Source organism: Grammomys surdaster, unplaced genomic scaffold (genome assembly GCF_004785775.1).
Source record: "Grammomys surdaster isolate TR1022 unplaced genomic scaffold, NIH_TR_1.0 203, whole genome shotgun sequence".
Taxonomy (NCBI): Eukaryota; Metazoa; Chordata; class Mammalia; order Rodentia; family Muridae; genus Grammomys; species Grammomys surdaster.
Window position 1 is genome coordinate 1,975,665 of NW_021604648.1, and position 22,503 is coordinate 1,998,167.

The 22,503-nt window shown below is 50.1% G+C and overlaps 1 protein-coding gene across 4 annotated transcripts in view; it reads right to left on the reverse strand.

Annotated features, from left to right (window-relative positions):
- Arrb1 (arrestin beta 1) overlaps positions 1-22,503 on the reverse strand; it is a 71,506-nt gene that overhangs the window by 25,607 nt on the left and 23,396 nt on the right. The window lies entirely within an intron of this gene.

The window sequence follows — 22,503 nt, forward strand, 5'->3', positions numbered from 1 at the left end:
ACCTGTGCTCACACAGTAGAGCACAGGAGTGAGGTGTGATGGCAGTGGAGTCCCTGGATCGTGAAGAGTGCCACTTGCCCTCCACAACAACCGTTTTGCCCTTCCAGAGCTGTATCTGGGAGCCTGAGACACCCCTCACCGTCATCCAGCCCATCCAGCCATTACTAGGGGGAGGCAGAAGAAATGTGAAAGAGAGACCAGGGATGAGGAAATGGTTTGAAAGGAAGAGAGTGGGTGGGAAGAGAGGAGAGGGAGAGACAGGTAGAAAAATAAAAGATCAACAAGAGATGGAGGAAAGAGAACCAGGAAACAAAAAGATGGGACAGACCTGGAAGGAGACGGCTACATCAGGTCAGCAGGGCAGCCCCAATCCTTCCCAGTAGCTCATCTGTAGGCATCTAGGCCTGTGACTCGGGGATCTCCACAGCCTTGGGCCTGCCTCACCCTCCTCCTGGGACCCAGGGAATATTGATGGGTCTGAACATTGCCTGCAAAGGAGAACTTGGCCCAGCACTCCCTCAGATCTCCCCTGGGGGCCCTGCCTCCTCTTCTCCTCATTAATATTCATCAGTGTTGGGAGTCTGAAGACGCCACAATTGGCTGGGGTGTGATAACTGTTAAAGTAAGGGGGGAATGCAGACCACCTAGTCTGAAGCAGCAACTCCAAGCTAGGAGCTCGCAGCTAAGAGCTAGGAGCGCCATGCTTCTCCAGGAGGCCACAGAAGTGAAAACCCTGTGGATTCCCAGCCTTGCTCACCTCTAGGCCTTAGTAGCCCAGGCTCTAAGGGGGAGGGAAAGCCACTCCAGGCTGCTGGAAAGGATGAGGCACACCTAGGGCCAGGAGGAACAATATTCACCAAGCAGGGAGAGAGGGAAAGAAGGGGGGAGGGGAAGCTTTAATGAGCAGCTAATCATTTCTCATAGTGAAATGGATATATTCTAACTCCCACTTCACAGAGGGAAGCTCTAACTAGGGGCTCCTTGTGACGCATTAAAAACGCCCAGGAACAAGGCAAACAAGGGGATAGGTCAGGACCCAGACTGCTCCCTCTGGGGCTGGTGCCTTAATCCAACCCACTGTTTCCTAAAACCTGAAAAGGCAGGAAGAACAGACAAGAGGGGAGGGGAAGAGGAAGAAAGGAAAGGTGGCTGGGGCGAGGAGCAGAGTTCAGGAAGTACAGCCATCAGTGGGGAATGTCCTGCTGCCACCTTAGTCAGCACCCGGGGCCACCTCCTTCAGGAAGCCAGGACTCTTGTGGCTTCCTCAAACAACAACAGCAGCTGCCTCGCTCTCGAGTGCTTGTTATTCCCCACTCATTCCTGTAAGTACATTTCCCAGGACAATGCTGATCCTGGACAATCCCATTTCAAAGACGCAGACATAGAGGCTCGAAGAGGTCACCCAAGTCTGTCTCCATAGTCCACGAGGCTCAGCCAGACCGTCCCATTAACCAAGCACCACCACTCAAAATTCCACCCACTTTTTGCCCCTAACACAGTCGAAAAAGAGACTCCTGGGGTATTTCAGTTTCTAAGACTCCACCTTTGCAACACAGCACAGACCTCTTCTTGTGGCAGGTACCAATTTAACCTAAGCCCACGATCCCAGCCAGCCTTGCAGATGTGAACAGCTGCATCTGGTTCACCCCCAGTCTTTCCCGTGCCCCACAACCTGAGCTTCAGTCACAGCTGAGTCCCCCAAAAGAGAAAGACCAGCGGCGCCCCTTTTGGTTAAGGTTCAGGATAGCTAAAGACAAAGAAGGGGAGAGGGACCGTAATAAGGAGGCCAAAATCTCACGGGAAGGATGAGCAGGCAGGATGAGCTGGGGCCGGAGCGGGAAATGGGGACGCCATCGGAGCCTCAAGACGCAGCTCCCCGTCTCCACCACTCCTTCTGAGGCTGCGGGTCCTCCTGGCTGCGAGGCTGTCTGTGCGGCTGGTCCATTGTCTCTGTGGACCAACCCGCTCCGCTTACTCAGGGATTTTTCTGCTCCTCCATCCTTTGGGCTCGCATGTGACTCACACTCCAACCCTGTTTCTACCCTGCCTCTCGCTCAGCTTCCCGCTGCTAACTGACTGAATGGCCTAATTCCAAATTCCCAGGAGAGGAATTTGATTGGTCAGCTTCGATTAGGTATCCCACCCCCTGGTCCAATCACCTATGTCCAGGACGTAACCTGTGGTCCATGAGGCAGAAGCAAAAGAGGATTTGGAGATCCTTACTGTCCAAGCCAGAGGTTGCAACTCACTAGTTATTTAGGAAGTCTACTTATGATATCAGGGGACGGGGAGATGGCTCGGTGGATGAATTTCCTGCTTCACAAGCATGACGACTCCAGTTTGGATCCTCAGTGCCAACATAAAAGATGGATATGGCAGTGTCCACCTGTAACTCCAGCACCGGAGAGGAATCCTGGGGGATTCTCTGGCCACACAGTCTGGTCTATATAGGAAGCTCTAAGTTCAAAGAAAGCTCTATGTTGTGTGAGTTACCCTGTTTCAAAAAAATAAGGTGAAGAATGAAAAGATACCCACAGTTGACCTCTGACCTCCACATTCAAACACACACACACACACACACACACACGTGTGCACAAACACATACACTACACACATGCATAGAGGTTTTTGTTTGGTTTGGGGGTTGGGGGTGGTTTTTGTTTGTTTGCTTGTTTGTTTGTTTTTGGTTTTTATTTTGATTTTTTGAGGTAAGGTCTTACTATATAGCCCTGCCTGGTCTGGAACTCACAATGGAGACCAGGCAAACCTTCAACTCACAATGGTTCTCCAGCCTCTGCTGGGATTGAGGCATATGATCTTATGAGTGATTATTTTGAGAGTTGTTGGTTTGTTTTCTTCAAGACAGGGTCTCATTATGTAGCTCTAGCTATCCTGAAACTCACTATGTAGATCAGGCTGGCCTCACAACTATGTTGACCAGGCTGGCCTCAAACTCCAGCACTGCAATTAAAGGCATGTGCCACTATACCCAGCTTTATTTTTTGGCTTTTAATGAAATGAAATGGACTAGATCACAGAAAAAGTGCTGCAGGCAACAAAGGTGTAATAGATAAGTCTCTGGGCATTAGTGTTGACTCCCTGAGGCTGGATATGTGGGAATACCAAGCATCCCCAGTCCCATAGAGTTAAGCACCACCCTGGGCTTGTTCTGACTAATGAGATGGGATTATAAATGCCACATGCCACATGCCACTTCCAGCACAGAAGAAGCTGTACATGAGTCCCCAAGCCCTTCATACTCATTTTTCTGTGGCTGCTATTACGAAGTTCCACAAAGTCAATGGCTTCAAACAACACAAATCTTACAGTTCTATGCTCCAAAAGTTCAAAGTGTGTCCCCTTGGGCTAAAATCAAGGCCTCAGGAGTCCTTGGCTCCTCCTGGAGGTTCTAGGGGCAAATCTGTTTCCTACCTTTCCTGGATCCTGGAAGGTTCCTTCCCTGCCTCACAGCCTCCTGCCTTCACTTTCAAAGCCAGCAAGAGAAGGTGGCCTTCTCACTATACTGACTGCATCATTCAGACCTGCTCTCACTCTCCTTATAAAGACCACTGAGGTGACACTGGGCCCATCTGCATAATCCTGAGTGATCTCTCTACTTCAAGGTTGGCAGGTTAGAAGCTTGAAGCCCACCTATAACCATGATTTACAGGCTCCAAGGGTAAGGGCCTGGACATCCTGGGGAAGGATTGCTTTGCCTACCGCACTGTCTTGCTTCTGCAGTTAAACTCAGAAATGATCTAAATTTTATGCACAGACAGAGAGCCTTAGGTCTTGTCAGATACCAATTTTAAAATTCAGAATCCTGAGGCATGTGTTATTGCAGCAGACCAGCTGGAACCTAACACGGGGAATGCCTGTGTTAAACAGATCCTAAGACTCACAGCGGGGATTCGAGGGAACAGACTTGCCAAAACAACCTTAAAAAGAACAGGACGGAACTGGAAGGTTCAGACTGCCCAATTTCAAAACTTACTGAAAAGATACAGTGATTAAGAGGGCTGGAGAGATGGCTCAGTGGTTAAGAGCACATACTGCTTTTCCAGAGGTCCTGAGTTCAAAACCCAGCACCTACACCATGCAGCTCACAGCTGCCTGTAACTCCAGCTCCAGGACTATCTGACATGTATGACCTCTTCAAGCACCTGCACACACATACACAGGCAAACACACAATTAAAAACAATAAACTTAGCCGGGCGGTTGTGGCACGCCTTTAATCCCAGCACTTGGGAGGCAAAGACAGGCGGATTTCTGAGTTTGAGAGTTCAAGGCTAGCCTGGTCTACAGAGTGAGTTCCAGGACAGCCAGGGCTACACAGTGAAACCCTGTCTTGAAAAAACAAAAACAAAAAAAACCCAATAAACTTAAAGATAGAGAGATTATGGTTGTATGGTACTGACATGTAGACATATAGATCAATAGAAAATCATTAACAGTACAGAAACAAACTCACATATTTGTGGCAATTTACATTTATTTATATTCAAATAATGGCATTATATTTATGACTTTTTTGACAAGAGCTAAGACAAAGTAGTGAAGAAAAATAACAACCTTCCTTCTTTTCTTTTTTCTTCCCTCTCTCCTTTCTTCCCTCCTTCCTTTCCTTCCTTTTTCCTCCCTCCCTCCCTCCCTTCCTTTCTTCCTCTCTCTCTCCCTTCCTCTCTCCCTCCCTCCCTCCCTCCCTTCCTTTCGTCCTCTCTCTCTCCCTTCCTCCCTCCCTCCGTCCCTCCCTTCCTTCCTTCCTTTCTTCCTCTCTCCCTCCCTCCCTCCCTCCCTCCCTCCCTCCCTTCCTTCCTTTCTTCCTCTCTCTCTCCCTTCCTCTCTCCCCTCCTCCCTCCTTCCCTCCCTCCCTTCCTTTCTATGTGTCTCAAGCTCGTCTCAAATTCCAGGTCCTCATACCCCAGCCTCTCAAGGGCTTGCATTGTAGGTGTGAGCCACCACACCTGCTAAAATATTCTTTTCAACAAATATCAGAGGGACTAGATGTCTACATGTAAAGGAATGAGGTTAGAGTCCTACATCATACAATACACAAAAAAGACCCAAAGTAGACCGAGGACCCAAGCATAAAAGCTACTGCCATTTAACTGTTAAAGAAACTATTCAGTGTGTAAATCTTCATGACCTTGAGTTAGGCAATAATTTGTTTTTGTTGTTTTGTTGTTTTTGTTTTTTGTTTATTGAGACAGGTTTCTCTATGTAGTCCCAGCTGTCCTGGAACTCACTCTGTAGAACAGGTTTCCCTCAAATTCAAAGATCTGCATGCCTCTGCCTCCTGAGTGCTGGGATTAAAGGCTGGCAATAATTTCTTAAATCTGACACCAAAAGTACAAGCTCCTAATGGAAGGAAAAATAAAATAAATATCTGTGCTAAAAGAGTTACTATCAAGAAAAGGAAACAGAGCCAAAGAGGTAGGTGGCTCAGTGGTTAGGAACACCTGTTGATCTTGCATAGGACCTGACTTTGGTCCAACACCCAGTCTGGTGCTCACAATCATCTATAACTTCAACTACAGAGAATCCAATACCCAATTCTGGCCTTCAGGAGTACATGTGTGTGCATACATACACCCACACACTCCAGTCAATCAGTTGGTCAATCAATCAACGCTAATCTCATATCCACAAATACGGCTCTCATAAAGAAGGACGGTATAACTTCAGCGACAAGAGCCTAGAGAAAGAGAAACGCTCATGTTGTTGAGAACAATGCAGCAGATACAATGGGTATTATTCAGCCACAAAATGGGAAGAAATACTGATCTATGCTACAACATAATGGAACATTTCAGCAGCCTGAAAGCATCACACTCTGTTGATGAATAGACCGTGTGACTCCACCTACCTGAAATGTCCAGGCTAAACCAATTTATAGAGGTAGAAAGTAGACTCCTGGGTGCTGGGTGCTAGGTGCTGGGTGCTGGGTGCTGGGTATAAGGAGCCCAGAGCTAAGGCTCAGAGAGGAAGGCAGACTGGTCCCATGGGCTCAGAGTTTCTTCAGGAAGTAATAACAACATTCTGGACTTACACAGTAGTGACAGTGATACAACCCTATGGATACACTAAAAACCACAGATTTGTACACAGGATGTGAATATTACAGTTAACAAATTTGATTTTAAAAACAGAAAGAAGATCTGGCAGTGGTTGCGCATGCCTTTAGTCCCAGCACTTGGGAGGCAGAGGCAGGCGGATTTCTGAGTTTGAGGCCAGCCTGGTCTACAGAATGAGTTCCAGGACAGCCAGGACTACACAGAGAAACCCTGTCTCAAAAAAACCAAAAAAATAAAATAAATAAAAAATAAATTTAAAAAAAAACAGAAAGAAGAGAGCTTGAAAGAAAAGATGCCCAAATAAACAATAATGGAGGTACAAGAAAACCCCACTTCTTTCTCCCTCATGTTTTCCTGAATGATATGCTGAGCATAGATGAGTTCTGCCTCAGGCCTAATAGAAAGAACCATCTGGAAACAAACGGTAAGAGAAGTCCAGGCTAGTCAGGGTTCCTTTGTGAGCAGCCCTGGGATGTGTGTGTGTTTACATGTCATGCATGTGCAGGCACACATGGGAAGGTTCACCTACACTGTGTGAGTGTGCGTAGAGACCAGAGAAGGCTGGGTGTGCATCCTCAGGCACCACTCCACCTTTTGGGAAGGGACCTTTTGGGTCTCTCCCTGTTACAGTACCTGTAACTCATCAAGCAAGCTAGGCTGGCTAGCCAGGAAGCCCCAGGAATCTCCTCCTTCTCCTCTCCCTCAACAATCCCCCAGGGAATGGAGATGACAGATCCACACCACCACCTCTGGAGTTCATACGTGCCCTGTGAATCAGCTCAGGTCTCCACGCTTGCAAAGCAAGCACGTCACTGACTGAGCCGTCTCCCCAGCCCAAACGCTAACCTCTGAATGCTGGCATGTCACAGTCTTTGTGGGGGACAATCCTGGTCCACTTCATTGATTCCTCGGAGCCCTCCCAGGCTACAATGTTGCCATTGCGGCTGCTGTCTCCAGAAAGCCTTCCCTGACTTGCCAGCTCTACATCAATATGTCCCCACCCACTGCAATAGAACAGTCTGCTGACTTGACTTTTGTAACAGAAATAAGAGTGGGGCTCCTATGGGCACTATTGCCAAGGGGGCCCTGGGTCACAGTGTGCTGCCTAGGGCAGAGCCATGCTCAGTGAATCAATAAAATGAAAGCTGTTAGACGGACATCATAGGATGAGAAGGCAAGCATAGGGATGCAGGTGGTACCTCCACGCGGCACTAGAGAATAGGTACATCATAGGATGGATGAGGCAAGTGTAGGGAAGCAGGTGGTATGACACTCAGCACTGGGGAAAGGTTCTAACTGTACTCTGCCTGGCTGCTGGGCCCAAAAGGCACTGGACTTAGAAAATGCTTCATGGGGCAGGTCACAGCCACCAGGGTGAGTCTCAATAACAGCTGATATCCCAAACATGCCTCTGACCAGCTCTACCTAAGAATATCTCATCTATTACCCGCCCACCCACCCCACCCCCGCTCACTCGTCCTGCCCATGCCAAGTGGCAAGCCACTCACACATCTAGTATTGGTCCCTGCCCATGAGAGACTTACTAAGAACAATGGCCATCATCCACTCTGCTTTCCTGCATGCCCAGCCTGTGCTGACTAAGCCACACAGGTTACGTTACTCTAACTTCAAGAGAGACTCCAGACTAAGAGACCCCAGAAACATATCCAAAGCCTCCACAAGACAGTATTAGAAATGTACAGATCCATTTGTGGGGAGTTACTGACACAGAGCAGATCTTACTCTGTATCCAAAACCCCTCCTGAGAGACGAGTAGTGAACATGGGTCCCCTGTAGGAGCCAGGAAAACCAAAGGAACAACTTATTCCTTTGTGAGTATTGGAAAAAAAAATTCTATTGACCCAGTGAATGTGGGAAACCCTTTAGATAGTCAATCATTCGTCAGCTGATATTAGAATGTATAGAACCTACTCTACAACAGAATCCAGATGATACATCACAAACATCAACCCCCAGGCTCCACCAACAGCTAGCTCTGTGAGGAATAGCACTGTATTCCTATTTACTCAGGAAGAATCTAAAACAGAGACACACCGATATCCCACAAGCCACACAATAGGAAATGGCAGAGGTGGGGGATGGAGAGGTGGCTCCACAGTTAAAATGGCTGGATGCTCTTCTAGGGACCTGGGAGCAATTCCCAGCACCCACATAGTAGCTCACAGTGATCTGTAACTCCAGTTCCAGGGGTGTGATGCCTCTTCTGGTCTCCTTGGGTATCAACCATTCACATGGTTCACAGACAAATATCCAGGCCAAGTATGCATGCACATAAAATACAATTTTTTAACAAGTAGAAACTGGAAATCTAGATAATGATGTTTAGACATTTCGGGGCAGATCTTATGTAGTGAGAAGGATCTCAAACTTCTGATTCTCCTGCCTCTGCCTCCCAAGTTCTAGGATGATAGACATATGGCATCAGAAGTCCTGAGACCATGATTTTAACTACTCCCAGTACTGGAAGGTTACATTGCTGTCTCAGGTTACATGGGTGTCTCAGGGAAAAGGCTTCAGGAGGGAGATGGCAGTGTGTGTGTGGTGGGGGAGAAGCCAGGGGTCAGTTTCCAGACACAGAGGTGAAGGTGGCTGAGGTCCCTAGGTTTTTGAAAAATTCAGAGCAGCTAGATTGTGTCCCTAGTGCCTTGGAAGACCCCAGAAGGGCAGGCTGAGCTAGAGGACAGTCCATCCTTCCTGGAGACTCATGGACCATCTCTATGCATAACTGAATCTTAAGACAGCAGGTAGATAGCTGTGAGGGGCCTTGAGTGCTGGCCCAAGACACTTGCAGTGCATCCAGAAGGCAGTGGAGAGGCACAGGCCACAGGCAGTGAGACAGTAGGAGAGAGACGGAGGATTACGGATTAGAGCTGATTCTGGACAGACACATCCTTGAACTCAAAGCTTTCCCCTGCTCCCGACCCCGCCCCAGTCCACCCCACCCCACCCCTTTCCCCTCTCTTTCCCCCAGCACATCCATTTGCCCCTGCCCTCCTCCCCACCCCCACCCTTATCTCTTTTCCCCTCATTCCTCCTCCCAGCCCCTGCCCCTGTGTCAGTGCTGGCTCAGATGGGTGGGGTAGGGACCGAGCAAGGGGGCATTACTTCTCAGTTGCAGCCGCCCTACATTCTGACCCACTTTTCTGGGTGTGAGAACAGCCATCAGGGAGCAGGGAGGCGTGAGGAGCAGGTGGCAGCAGCAGCAGAGACTCTGAGGACCTTACCATATTCTCCCTGGGTGGAGTTGTTTGTGCTGGGCTTGTCTGCCTGTCTCTGGGAGGAAGTAGCAGTGGAATGCCTCATGTGCTCAGCCCACCTGCTTCTCAGGTCAGCCCAGGAGGGGAGACAGGAAATGTCACCTCGCCTCATAGACCTCCCCACTGTTGGGAGGTGGGAGCTGAGAGGTCACAGTGCTGCCCTGGCGGAGAAACCAAAGCCTGGGGGAAGAGGCTGCTTGCACTGAAGCCAGAAGACTGGCTCAGACTTGCCACTGTGTCTCAGCCAGCCTAGAACGAGCACCCTGGGCTTCTGCCACCCTGGCTCCTGTCATGGGCCTTCCTAACACTTCACAAGAATGCCCCTGGGCCTGACACACTCCCTGGGCACAGAATAATGTCCAGTAGGCCTGGGGGCTGGGGGCCATGGGTTCCTGGGATTCTGTAAGATTTCCCTGAAATTATCCAGGCAGACAAGCCTCCAGCTCTCCTTTGTCCAAGGGACAGAGTCTTAGCCCATCTTCTGGGAATCTATGTCACTGGAGAATGAAAAACCAAAGACTAAAGCAAATGTTACTAAGCTGGCTGGCATCTGAACACAGTGGAGCCCACAGACAGCCCAGAGCCTACCCAGCTTTCCTGAAGGTTAGGTAGAGGCAGAACAAAAGAAAAGGGTCTGGAAATTCAGGCAGGTAGACCTCACCGGATTCCAGTGTTTTCCACACTGTCTGAGGCTCCTTCCTCTGTGTCAGAGTGCAGAGGACCATCCACCCCACATCTGGGAATAACAGAGTCTCAGCACTTATTATAGAGTCCATAAAGGGAGTGGGCATTGCAGGCAGTACACTTCCTATGGCTGGCATCTTTCCCTGGTCACACCGACACCCTCAGATGAGAAAGTAACCATCTCATCAGGACAGAAGACTGTTAGAGAGACTCTTGTGCCAACAGACCACTGAAACAAGACCAATCAGGGAACAAGCCCAGGTGCAACGTTGGGTGTTACCCTAAGTGAAGGAGACGCCGCCCTCCCCCCCATGCCAGTGCAGGAAGGTAGCAAAACCCAACAGCACTCAAGGGTAAGAATGTGGTCATATGCACAAACTCCAACACACACACACACACACACACACACACTATGTACCTAAACATCTGCCTCCAAACACTGTATATGTGTGTATACATACATACATACATACATACATACATACATACTACAGATGAGCCTAAACAGCTGCCTACAGACACTACACACACACATACACACACACACACACACACACACACAAACTGAAATCTCCCCCTACTTCCTTTTTCTTCCAATAGGTCAGTGATCCTCCTCAAGGCAACATTGGGTGTTGGGCAGTGTGTGTGTGTGTGTGTGTGTGTGTGTGTGTGTGTGTGTACAGAAATCATGCAAATAGCAGACACTCCAATACAGCCACACAAGCACACCACATAACACATTAACCACACCAGGCACACACTACAGACTGCTACCACACACATGCCTCACACCACAGGAGCCCCCAGACACTTAAGCATAACACACACTCACACACACACACACACACACACACACGTACCCCACAGCACGGAAACAAATACTAAATGTTCTGTGCATAGACACATGCATTACACACTCACCCATAGTATCTTTCCTGATGACCATTAGCCATCCACACAACATGTAAGCGCATATACACTCCCACAGTGGCCCTCGCCCTGCAAAGGAGTAACGGCAACAATGACAGAGCCAAAAACAAGACAGTCCTCTTGATGTCCTGTCCCCTTCTGAATGTCCCTCTCCTTGTCCTTCATGGTCCACCACCCATCCCCACTCCCCAACACCAGATTCCCCGTGAAAAAGTCTCAACCCTCCTTCAGGAAGCCTCAACCTCAGCTGTTCCCTCACAGAGTCCCTGGAGGCACTGTGGTCAGTGCTGCCTCATGCCCGGCTATGAGGAGCTGTGCAGCTGAACTGACCTCTGCCCTTCCTAGAACCCACAGCAATCAGCACCCTGAGGAATTCTATCAGCTGGGGCACCTCAGCTGCCACAGACACAGCTAATCCCAAGTCTTCCTCTCCAACCAGACCCTCCCACACATGCCCACGATCCTTGGGTCACTTCCACTAGTGCTCGGACAAGTCTCAAACAACGCCTCCCATGATGCTCTTCCCCTGTGCTCTCTGCCCTGTCCAGCACAGCCCAGAAGTGGCACAGAGGACACGCTCTGTGCACCTCTCAGGGATCGGGGAATAGTTGATGCAAATCCACAGAGGAAAACAGCTGCTTCCTGGCCAGGCAGAAGAGAAGTCTTACCCCATTTTGCAGCCACAAGCCTCAGCGGTGCCACAGTACAAGCCCAGGAAAGAGTGAGCCAGAGGCAGGGCTCCTCAGTGAGATCCAGAGCTGGGGGCTAAAGGCAGCAGCAGCCAGGCCAGTCCTGCAGATGGCTCTCCCCAGCCCCAAATGAGGGTCAGTTACAAAGAAGAGGAAAAGGCGTTCCTGATATGCGTCCTGTTTCCTCTCCTCCTCTGGGCTTCTTGGGCTACAGAAGCGGATGTCTCCAGGCTGGCAACACTTGACCTGCTCACAGCCAGCCAGGGGTGAGGGTCTCTCTGGGCCTTCCTCCAGCTCAGTAGCACAGGCTACAGAGATGCATTTCTTGAATGACCCTCAAGTTTCCCTTTCTCGGTGCAGGGAGCCTCTGCATTTTAATCCTCTGTAAGTGAAGTCATAGGCAGCACCTGACTCTACCATAAAGGCATCTCTGCCAGGAAGCCTTCCATCCCACTCTCACTTGCTACAGGAATCCCTCCACAGTCCCCTTTCTTCGATTCTGTACCCATCTGCCCAGCTCATTCTTTACCTGCTGTCCGTGGAAGCTGGACTCTCTAGGAGTCAGGCAAGGTGGAGATGCCAAAGTCAGAACTCATCTAAGACATGGGGCTCCTTGGATACAAGGGCAAAATGTGCCTGCTCTATCATATAGGAGTCCTTCCTGAGGGAGAAGGTCAGGCCCAAACCAGCGTCTCCCTGAGGGGAGTGGCCATGATTCCTCTATCAGACTGGATGCTCCTAAAGGACAAAGGTCATGCTTACATCCTTGGGCAATATGGCACTTGTGGGTGATAGCAAGTTCTAAGGAACAGGAGCTGAATTCTCCCATCACACCAGGATTCCTCTCCAAGCAGACAGGGTGTGCCTCCGCCTCCTCCATCAGATTAGCAGCTCTGAGAGGACATAGTGTCCACATACAGCCCCCACAGCAGTTCCAGAACAGCCAGTTCAGACTAAGACACAGAGGTAGACTCCCTTCTAAGGAAGAATTGGAAGGAATCTTGCCAGGTTCCCATGTCAACTTCTGACCCACTCCTCAACTGAACTGAAACTGTCATGTTGTACTTAAGACAGTCAGCCAAGTGTCTGGGTGGAGGCTATCAAGTGTCAATCAGGACCATCAACTTCTGGGGAAATGGTGGAAGGTATCCCTGAAAAAAGGAGTGCCAATCAGACTGTGCACTCAGTTCTGGTCTTGGTGCCACTGTATGTCAGGTCCCAGTGAAAATGCTTCCATGGCCAGTAATACCACCTCCCCATCTCCAAACGATGCTGGCACCCACTCCTGGCTACGTGAAGCATTGGGAAGAGTGCACAGTGAGTGATGCCCCTGCCTCTGATCCAAGCAGCCTTCATGTTCTCTTCCCTAGCTCCACCAGTTCCAAGGGTTGCTATTAACCAACATCAGTGCACAGAGTGACTGCAACACCTCTTACGAACTCCGCCTCATATATCCCAAGAGCAAGAGGTAGAAGCAAAGGCCAAGGACCCCAGGCTACGGGTAGACTCAGGGATCTGAAGAGCAAGGTCTGAAATCAGTCCTCAAGCTCACGGCCCAAAGACAGCAGGACTGGATGCCAGCTGAACGCATGTTCAGCAAGGTGGCCGGAATTGGTGATGATCTGGGTCTCTTCTTACTCAGAAATTATTACAAAGCAGATGCCTCCACCGGTTCCCACAGGCCGGCACTGTTCTAAATACCACATTAGCTCACCTAACGTGCACCAGAGAAGCCTGCACCTGTTATTATGCCCTTCCTGCAAACACCACTTGACAGTCTTACTGTCTCCAACTGGAAACTAACACATGGGTTGAACAGTTCACCCCAAGTAACAGAATAAGTAAATGAACAATGTAAGCAGTTTACACAAAGTCAAAAGGAGGGCCTAGGCTCAGAGGGCAAGGGCTCTTGTTGTCAAGGCTTGAACCCACATTGATAAAAGAAAAACCTGACACCCCCAAGTTATCCACTAACTTCCTTATGCAACTCAATCTCCCTGTCCCCTCTGCCCCAGTGTGTGTGTCTGTGTGTTTCTGTGTCTGTCTCTCTGTCTCTTTCTGTCTTTTTGCCTCTCTGTGTCTCTCTGTGTCTGTTTATCTGTTTCTGTGTCTCTGTCTCTGTCTCTCTGTCTCTCTCTCTCTCTCTCTCACACACACACACACACACACACACACACACACACGAATGTGAAAGCTGGAAAGTGCTGGAGATACAGCTCTAGCCCAAAACTAAAACCTAATTCAGTGCTTCTGAATAATCGAATACTTGTAAAAGACACAATTCATCCCATTTCTGTTCCAAACTACACACTTCTTCATGGACACAGGATGGTACAGCCCAGGGTGTGAGGGGGTCTCTAGAAGAATAACACAGAAATGCAAAACATAATGCTTCCCAGGCATCTTAAGCCACAGGTGATCTTCTTTCCAAAGTTTTTGATTTTTTGACTAGGGTCTCATATAGCCCAGGCTGGCCTCAAACTCATTATATAGAACAGGATAACCTTGAACTTCTCATCTGTTTGCCTCTGCCTGTCAAGTGCTTACAGGTGTGGTTCGCCACGTCCAGTTTCTGTGATGCTGGGGACAAACTCAGAGCTTTGTGCACGCTCAGCTAGCAGTCTAACAACTGAGTCACATCCCCACCTTATCATTATTATCTATTTATTTACTTATTAACATGGTCTACTTATGTAGCCCAGGCTGGACTTAAACTCAAGATCCTCCTGTCTCTGCCTTTTGAGTGCCAGGGCTACAGGCTTGAGTTACCACACCCAGGTCTTTGGAAACTTTGAGTCATTTTATTAGAATTTAGAAAACAAAACCCTCAGGGCTGGAGAGATGACTCAGTGGTTAAGAACACTGACCTCTTCCAGAGGTCCTGAGTTCAATTCTCAGCAACCACATGGTGGCTCCCAACCATCTGTAATAGGATCTGGCGTGTCTGACACACCAGTGTACCTCCATCCATGACAGCATCTTGGAGCTACACCTTAATCTTATTTCTTTGTATCCTTGTTTGTTTATTGACCACAGTCTCCTTAGGTAGCCTAGGCTGGACTTGAACTCAAGATCCTCCTGTCTCATGACGAACACAGGCAACACCATTATGAAGGAACAAAGGGCACAGGCAGGATGTCTAATAGGGCCATCACATTCCCGGAATGTGACATGAGGCTTTAGCTTGGGCTCTATAGGTGACCGTAAACTAACAGCACCACAGCAAACAGACTTGCCATGTAGTCTTGGGCAGGTCCAAGTCCCTCTTAGCTTCAGACTTGGTAATAAGCATCTCCACATCCTCTGTAAACCTTTAATCAACTCCTCAGCTCTCTATCTTTTGTCCCCAGAGGGGTGGTGAGAAGCCAGCCAGGAGGAGACACACTGACCCCCTTAACTACTAGTTTGTCCAAAGCAGCACTCCCAGAACGAGCTCTACCACCCCAGCCTCAGGACACACCATTAGGATGTCAACAAATGTAGAGGAAACTAGGGGAAAGGCTGAAATCTCTGGCCTGGCCACTCTGTCTCTTGGAGCACCTCACCTCACCTGTTCTCATCTGGGTCACTGGAATAACTGAACCAATGTCTTCATGCACTGGGCAAGTAGGCCGAGTGCAATAATGCATGGGGGCTCTGTGCACAAGAGAACAACAAAGTTTTGGGTGACAGTAGCCTCAGGGCTGCCAGTCAAGAGGGAAAACCAATGTAAATAATCTTACATGAGAACAGCAGCCAGGCGATGGGTGGTAGTGGCTCACACCTTTAACACCAGCACTTGGGAGGCAGAGGCAGGCAGAGCTCTGAGTTCGAGGCTGGCCTGGTCTACAGAGTGAGTTTCAGGACAGCCAGGCCTACATAGAGAAACCCTGGCTCAAAAACCAAGCAAGCAAACAAACAACAACAAAAGATAGCATCCAGGAAAACCCACTGTCAGCCGGTACTGACTGGGACCTCCCTGTGTGTCCAGCACATCCCCTAGCTTGCACTTGTATGCTCTGGTTCAGCCCACGGAGAACCACTTACTGCTAAAGGACGGGCAGCTGCTCTGTGGTTCCAAGGTCACATTTCCACCAGACCCCAGGGTCCCAACTCCCCAGTACCTTTGCCAAACTTTCTCTGCTCTGCTTCAACTACGGCAGCACTTAGAAGCACAGGGGTCTGATAGACACTCTCCTTATGTGATGGGGAAAGTCCAGTCCAGCCACTAGCCCCACAAAGGTACTAGAGTAGGGTTGCCAAGAAGAAGGCAGTAATTCCAGAATAACATGGAGATGGACGGAGCTGCGTAAAAGTTGCAAAGGACAAGCTGCACCTAACCTGGGACAGATTGCACGGCAGTGTTGGAAGAGGACATTAAGGCGGTATGCCTGTGCAATCAACACCCCTGATATGACAGAAGACACAGCCACAACCCATTCAAAGTCACTCTCGTTTCATTCTCTCGAGCCCCATAATGGTGTTAACATGCACACGCACACTCATGCATAAACGTAGATGAATGAGCGAAATGAGGCTCGCTGACAGCAGACAAGAAGGCCAGCCAGCCAGAGCAAGCCAAGAGCGGTTTCTAGGCAGAGGGAGGTGAGTTGGAACCCAGCTGAGATTCAGTCTGTTACAGGAGGCAGGGGGTTGTGTGTTCTTCTTTACGCAACTGCAACTCCCCACTGTTCCCTGGCCCTCCTCTCCCCTTCACCACACTCCATGCATATAAGTACACTCAGCCAGGCCCTGGGGCCTATCAGAAGGGATCCATCCTAGGCGGGTGGCCAGGAGAGCAGAGCTGCACGTCTCTGCAAGAGCCAAGGATGAGCCCTCACTCCCGGCCTCTGCGTTCTGATAACCTCGACCTCCCTGCTGTAAATCTGCTCACCCATCAAGCCAGCCTCTCCCACCTCCTTCCCCTGCCCCTCACCCTCCCCAGGGTGCAGTTAGCTCAGCCTTTCCCATCAGTAGCTCAGGAATGATGGGAAGTGCTTCTGGCCAGGAACTGAGAGGAGGCTGCTCCAGGGAGGGAGGAGAGGGGGTGTCCTTGGGGCCAAGGATTAAGTCTGTGTTTCCTGAGTCCCAGGCAACCAGGATCACTGAGACCTTACAGATGGAGAGACAGAAACTCAGAGAGAAGAGAAAAGGGAAGTATCTGGAAGTGATTGGCATATCACAGGTACAACTACCTTGCAAGATATGTATAGCAGGCTGAACAAAGTACCGTATCCTAATCCTGAGGTATGACGGAGGGACTCTGCACATGCGACCTGACTCGTTAAATTCTTGCATGGGGAAAGCCTCCCGAATTATGTGGGTGGCCCTACAGCAATCACTAGGTCAGAGAGAAATGACAGGTTTCGAGTCACTGGAAGATACTCTGCTGCTGACATTGAACATGGAGCATAGGGCCAGGAGCCATGCTGATGTAGACAGCATCTAGAAGCCAGTGAAGACAAGGGATAGCATTCTCCCCTGGGGTCTGCAGCAGAGACACAGTCCTGCTGATCTCCGGAACCTTCAGAGAAGTCTTTACACTACTCAGTGTCCACTTCAGATGAGGCAACGCCAAGGCTCAGAGAAAAACTGTGACTGTACATAAAACAGGTCCTGTGCATCACACACCACACTGGCCACTGCGTATTCTCATTCTGAGCACAAGCTAACCTAGCCATGCCCCTAGCTTCTCCTGGAAGTCTGGGTAGAATCCACTCCCCTTCTGAAGCAATGTGGTCTAGGGCATTTGGGAAGGAAAGGACCCAGACCAGAGCAGTGAGCCTCCGACCACACCTCAGTCTCCACAGCTCATCTCCCCTTCTCTCTTTCTCCCTTGTCTCACTTCAGCCTCTCTCAAGATTTGTCATCAATGACTGTAAATTACTGTTAAAAAAAAAAAAAAAAAAGAGCACCCTGGCGGTGGTGGCGCACGCCTTTAATCCCAGCACTTGGGAGACAGAGGCAGGTGGATTTCTGAGTTCGAGGCCAGCCTGGTCTACAGAGTGATTTCCAGGACAGCCAGGGCTATACAGAGAAACCCTGTCTCAAAAAAAAAAAAAAAAAAAAAGCAGACAGGATCTTCAGCAGTGTGTGCAGCACCCAGCACCCAGCTCCCAGCACCTAGCACCAGCACCCGACTCCCGCCACCACATCCTGTATTGTTGCTCATTCAGAATCCTCAGGAAGCCACTGGTGACTACTCAGATCCTGTGATCAGGCCCTAGCTATGCCTGTCCTTCCCTTCAGAGCACCCCTGCACTGCCCCTCCCTCTCTGGCTGTCTCCCCACTGTGAAGCACGGCCCTCACTAACCCAAAGACAATGTCTATGCAGTGGCAAGAGTGTCTCAGAAGGGTGCTGGCACTCAGTGGAAGGCGGTCACCTCACATTGGCTTGTGCTAGCTCAGTACTGAAGACTGTACTAGTCCCACAGCAGGGAAGAGAGTTGGTTTGACCCTTGTGCAGGTGAGGACAGGGAGACCCAGATGCGAAGGGTTACTTCCTTTCATTACCCAGCTAAGCATGAACCAGCATGCAGGCTAGCTTCAGAACCTATGAGCCCCATGCGAATAAAAAGGAGGACTAGACATCCTTGTGCAGGGGTCAAGACAGAATCAGCAGGCTTAGAGCCCTGGGGACCCTTCCCACTACAGATCCTGGGCAGCTCCCTATGGAATGTTCAAAGGCAAAATTCCTGAGGGCATCAGCTCTAGCATTTGAGGAGTGGGAGAACCACATGGAAGGATGTTAAAGCCGAGCTGGTCCCTTATCTTATCAATGTTGAGAAGGGATGTTGGGAATTTCTTTTTTAGCACCATAGTGTGGGGGGGGGAGGGGGGAGGGAGACAGGCTGGCTAACAAGCTCCAGGAATCTGCTTGCCTCTGCCTCCAGAATGCTGGGATCTCAGCCGCATGCCACCATATGCAACTTGTTATGCGGGACCCAGGGATTCAAACTCAGGTCCTCAGGCTTTCACAGTCAGTACTTTACCCTCTGAACCACCCCCCAGCCCTAGCGGCTGCATTTTTAAGAACAGAGATGCCAATGCTGCAGTCCAGAGACACTGAGAATCCAGTACCCTCCACATTGTATTCAGGCCAGCACAGACATGAAGTCTGAGGGAGCAGAATACAGGAGGGAGGAGGGAAGAAAAAGAAAACCTCTACCCAGGCTGTCTTGCTTCATTTCCTAACTCTCTGGCCAGATAGACTCTCTGGCCAGATAGAGGTAACTGCAATTCACCAAAGTAGGTAAAATACCCAGTCACAGCCAGAAGTTGGTGGAGACCCAATGGCTCCATCTCACATGTGGGTGAAACCCTGCTTCAGTCATGGCTGCATTCCACATCCTGCTCACCTAGAGAACAATGCCAAGCCGCCTGGTCCTTCAGAACCTCAGAACCTGCTCTTCCCTCTACACAGCCTACTGCCTCTCAGGCCCAGGCTGACAGCACAGAAGCCAGAACCCAGCTGAGGAGGCCAGTGCTGGTCATTCTGCCAGTTCAGGGTGCCCATCACCAGAGCTATCCTGTACACCTAGATCCCTCTCTCCAGCCCCCCTCCTGCCACTGAAGAAGGAATACTGTAGGCACTGGGACATCCCGAAGAGCTTGCATAGGCTGTTCAGACTGTACTGATTGCATGGGAGGCCCTTCCCGTCTGGCCTACCTGGCCAACTCTTCCTTATCCTTCAAAACCCATGCCAGCTCTGCCTCCTCTGGCAAGAGCCCCGTGAGGCCCCTGTTTGCCCTCACCAGCTTAGCTTCTCTGGCTACTTCTCCGCCATATTTACTAAGCAGCTGCACTCCCCTGACACAGTGCAAGGTGCTGTGGAGTCAGGGCTGAGCCTTGGCTCTGTCAGGCTGGGGTGAGTGTCTGCTTTAATCCATGTGAACGTCTACCAGACATCTGGACCAGTGAGGGTCTCCAGGGAGTTGGGGAGGGCACACCTGGGCTAGGAATCTGTACTCAGCTCCTACTTGGGGCACTGCTGAGGTTGAAGGTAGGCTTCCCACTGCCCTCAGGCCTGGAGTAGAGGTGCTGGGTGAGGCATATCCGATCTATTACCAAATGAGGACAAGGCATTTCCAGAAAACAGAGGCCCCAGAGAGAAAGGATGCACCCAGAGTCCACCCAGAGCAGCCCTGAATGGCTGGTAGCCTCCTCAGAAGGTGTGGGTTTTGTGCTGAGGAGCGAGCAAGCAGGTGGCTGGCCCCACCCTGAGGGACTTGCTCCTTGGGTCTCTCTAAAGGGACAAAGACACCAAAGTCCACTACGGAAAGCCACAGCCCGCAGAAGCTCTAAGAAAGAGGACGGCTGCTGTTGCCTGAGGTGGACTCAGGCTGGAGTGGAGCCAGGCTGGCAGAGGAAACATCTTGAGCGACACTGGGAGGGAGGGAGGAGAAATGAGAGGGAGGAAAGAGCCAGACACGCAAACTCCTCCGCTTTGCCTCCTTCCAACCAAAACAGATTTCCCAGCAGGCTGAGACCTGTGAGGAAGGAGATAGGGGAAGAATCTAGGGTCTCAGCGGCCATGGTCAGACACGAGCCCTGGGGTTGGAGCCTCTGGAAGCCTATTAAATCCTATTAAATACCTCACTCATGTACCTAACACTTCTCTAAGCCCCAGACCCGAGGTCTGGGCTGAGCAACAACTCAGTGGAATTAGCACAAAATCAAAAATATCATGGTACAAAACTATTCTAATCAGGGGGAAATGAAGGCCTAGCCTCTGGGGAAGCCCCAAGTCACTGGAAATCCAAGGAGCACAAAGGAGGGAGTGCAGGCTGAGACAACATTGGGCTCCAGACAAGCAGAAACTGGTCTATGCCTCAGATTTGGGATAAGGCAGGTGTGAAACTGTTACCCAGTGGGACGAGAGGCTGGAATAAAGAGACCAGTGGAGGCATGGGGGCTGAGGAAGGGGTGAGCACCACCTTTGCCAATGCCCTTCACACTGACACACAGACAGACAGACACAGAGGCAGACACATCGCAGACAGACATACACACAAACTGCTGGGTCTGAAAGGTTTCTTGGGACCAGCTTCTTCAGCACTGTCAGCCGAGTTACAGAATGGAGGAATCCTTTTGCATACTGTTTTATTCTCAAAACCAGATGTCCTAGTTCAACCACCACCACCACCACCAGCAGAGCAGTCGAGAGGCCTCCTTCTCATAGCCCATGTCTTTAAGAATACCTTGGCACAAATCACAGATGAACTGTGGAAAAGGATCACAATCCCTCTCCTACAAGCAGGAAGCACAGTCCTTCAGGACCGACACTCAACCAAGGAGTACAGGTGACTCTTATAACTGTTCCAAAGTACCAGGATGCACAGCGGTTAGCCCGAGGAGCTGGGTTAGCCTGAGGAGCCAGGAAAGTCATCCCCAAAAGGAGTTATGCACTCCAAAGTGGGACAGGTCTGGGGATGCCTTCGGGTGAGCACTCAACTCACAGCGAGGCCAGAGAGATGGCTCGGCAGGCACAGCTGCTTGCCACCAAGCCTGGTGACCTGAGTTGATAGCTGGGCTCCAGCATAGTCTGAGAACTGATTCCTGCACACCGTTCTCTGACCTCCTCCCACCAGCAATTAGGGAAGCCACTGAACAGGAAATAAGTTCCAACTCACAGTGTCTAATCCCAGTCGTGCTGAACGTATGGGAACAGGCTGAAGACACACAACCGAGAACTCACACCAAGACTCGCAAACCTTCCTTCTGAAGAGTGGGATCATGGGTGACTGTCATTTTCTTTGTCCGAGTGAGAAAGCCTGCTGCTGCTGCTTAATTACTGAGTGATAACATTAATACCTTCAGCTGTGCCCTCAGAACTGGGGCCATGCCACCCCACACCCACGTCTAAGGGAACTCTCCACTAGCTTTGGAATGGTATCTCTTAGCCACCTTGTTCACTATTAGTGCCCTGATGTCAGGACTGCACCTTGAAAATGAAGGCACTCAAGGGTGTTTGCTGAGTGAGTGAATGAATGAATGAATGAGCTCCCAAGACCATAGTGCTCTCCTTTATCAGTGTCAAGTGAAGATGAGGTCTGTCCCATGTTGTCCTGGGCTTGGGTCAGAACCTGGCACCAAAGTGTTACCAAAGGCCTATAGATGGAGAAAAGGCTGAGGAAATGGACACCCTATTCAAAAATCCTTCCTGGTCCCAGGATGCCACGTTCCTGAGTCATGGGGTTGATGAGAGGAGGATGGGCACAGGGGAGAAGATTGGTCAGGTGTTCTAGAATACAGAAAGCTTGATCCAGCCAGACCTGACTCCAGCTTCCTCACGTCCCTTCTCTTTCCACTGTGACTTAGGAACACCCAAGGGCACAGAGGACAACAAGTTCTGGAAGGTTCCAGCTGCTGTCCTCACTCTAGACATAGTTACTTTACTTTGTTTTGTTCTATTCTATTTTGTGATCAGGTCTTACTGTGGAGCCCTAACCAGCCTGGAATGTGCTATGTAGACCAGTTTGGCCTCAAACTTACAGTTATCCTCCTGCCTGTCTCCCAAGTGTTGGAATTACAGGTGTGCATCGCCACACCCAACTCACTATTTGCATATTTTTGTTTTGAGACAAGGTCTCATGTAGCCCAGGCTGACCTTGAACTCCTTACAGTCATGCTTACAACCCCTGAGAGCTCATTCGGGTGATGGACCTACACCACTATACCACGCCCACCATGCTACACGTAGCAGGTTTTGAAAGACAAGAACAAGCTCTTTCTTAGCATGGTTCTTCTGAATCTGGTCAGGACAGCCCCTGGTACAGCTAGAAGGAAGCCAGTGGATGCACACTGAGGTGGGTGTGAGGCAGGGAAGATACAGGCATTAGAACCACTCAGCATCCTGGGCAGAG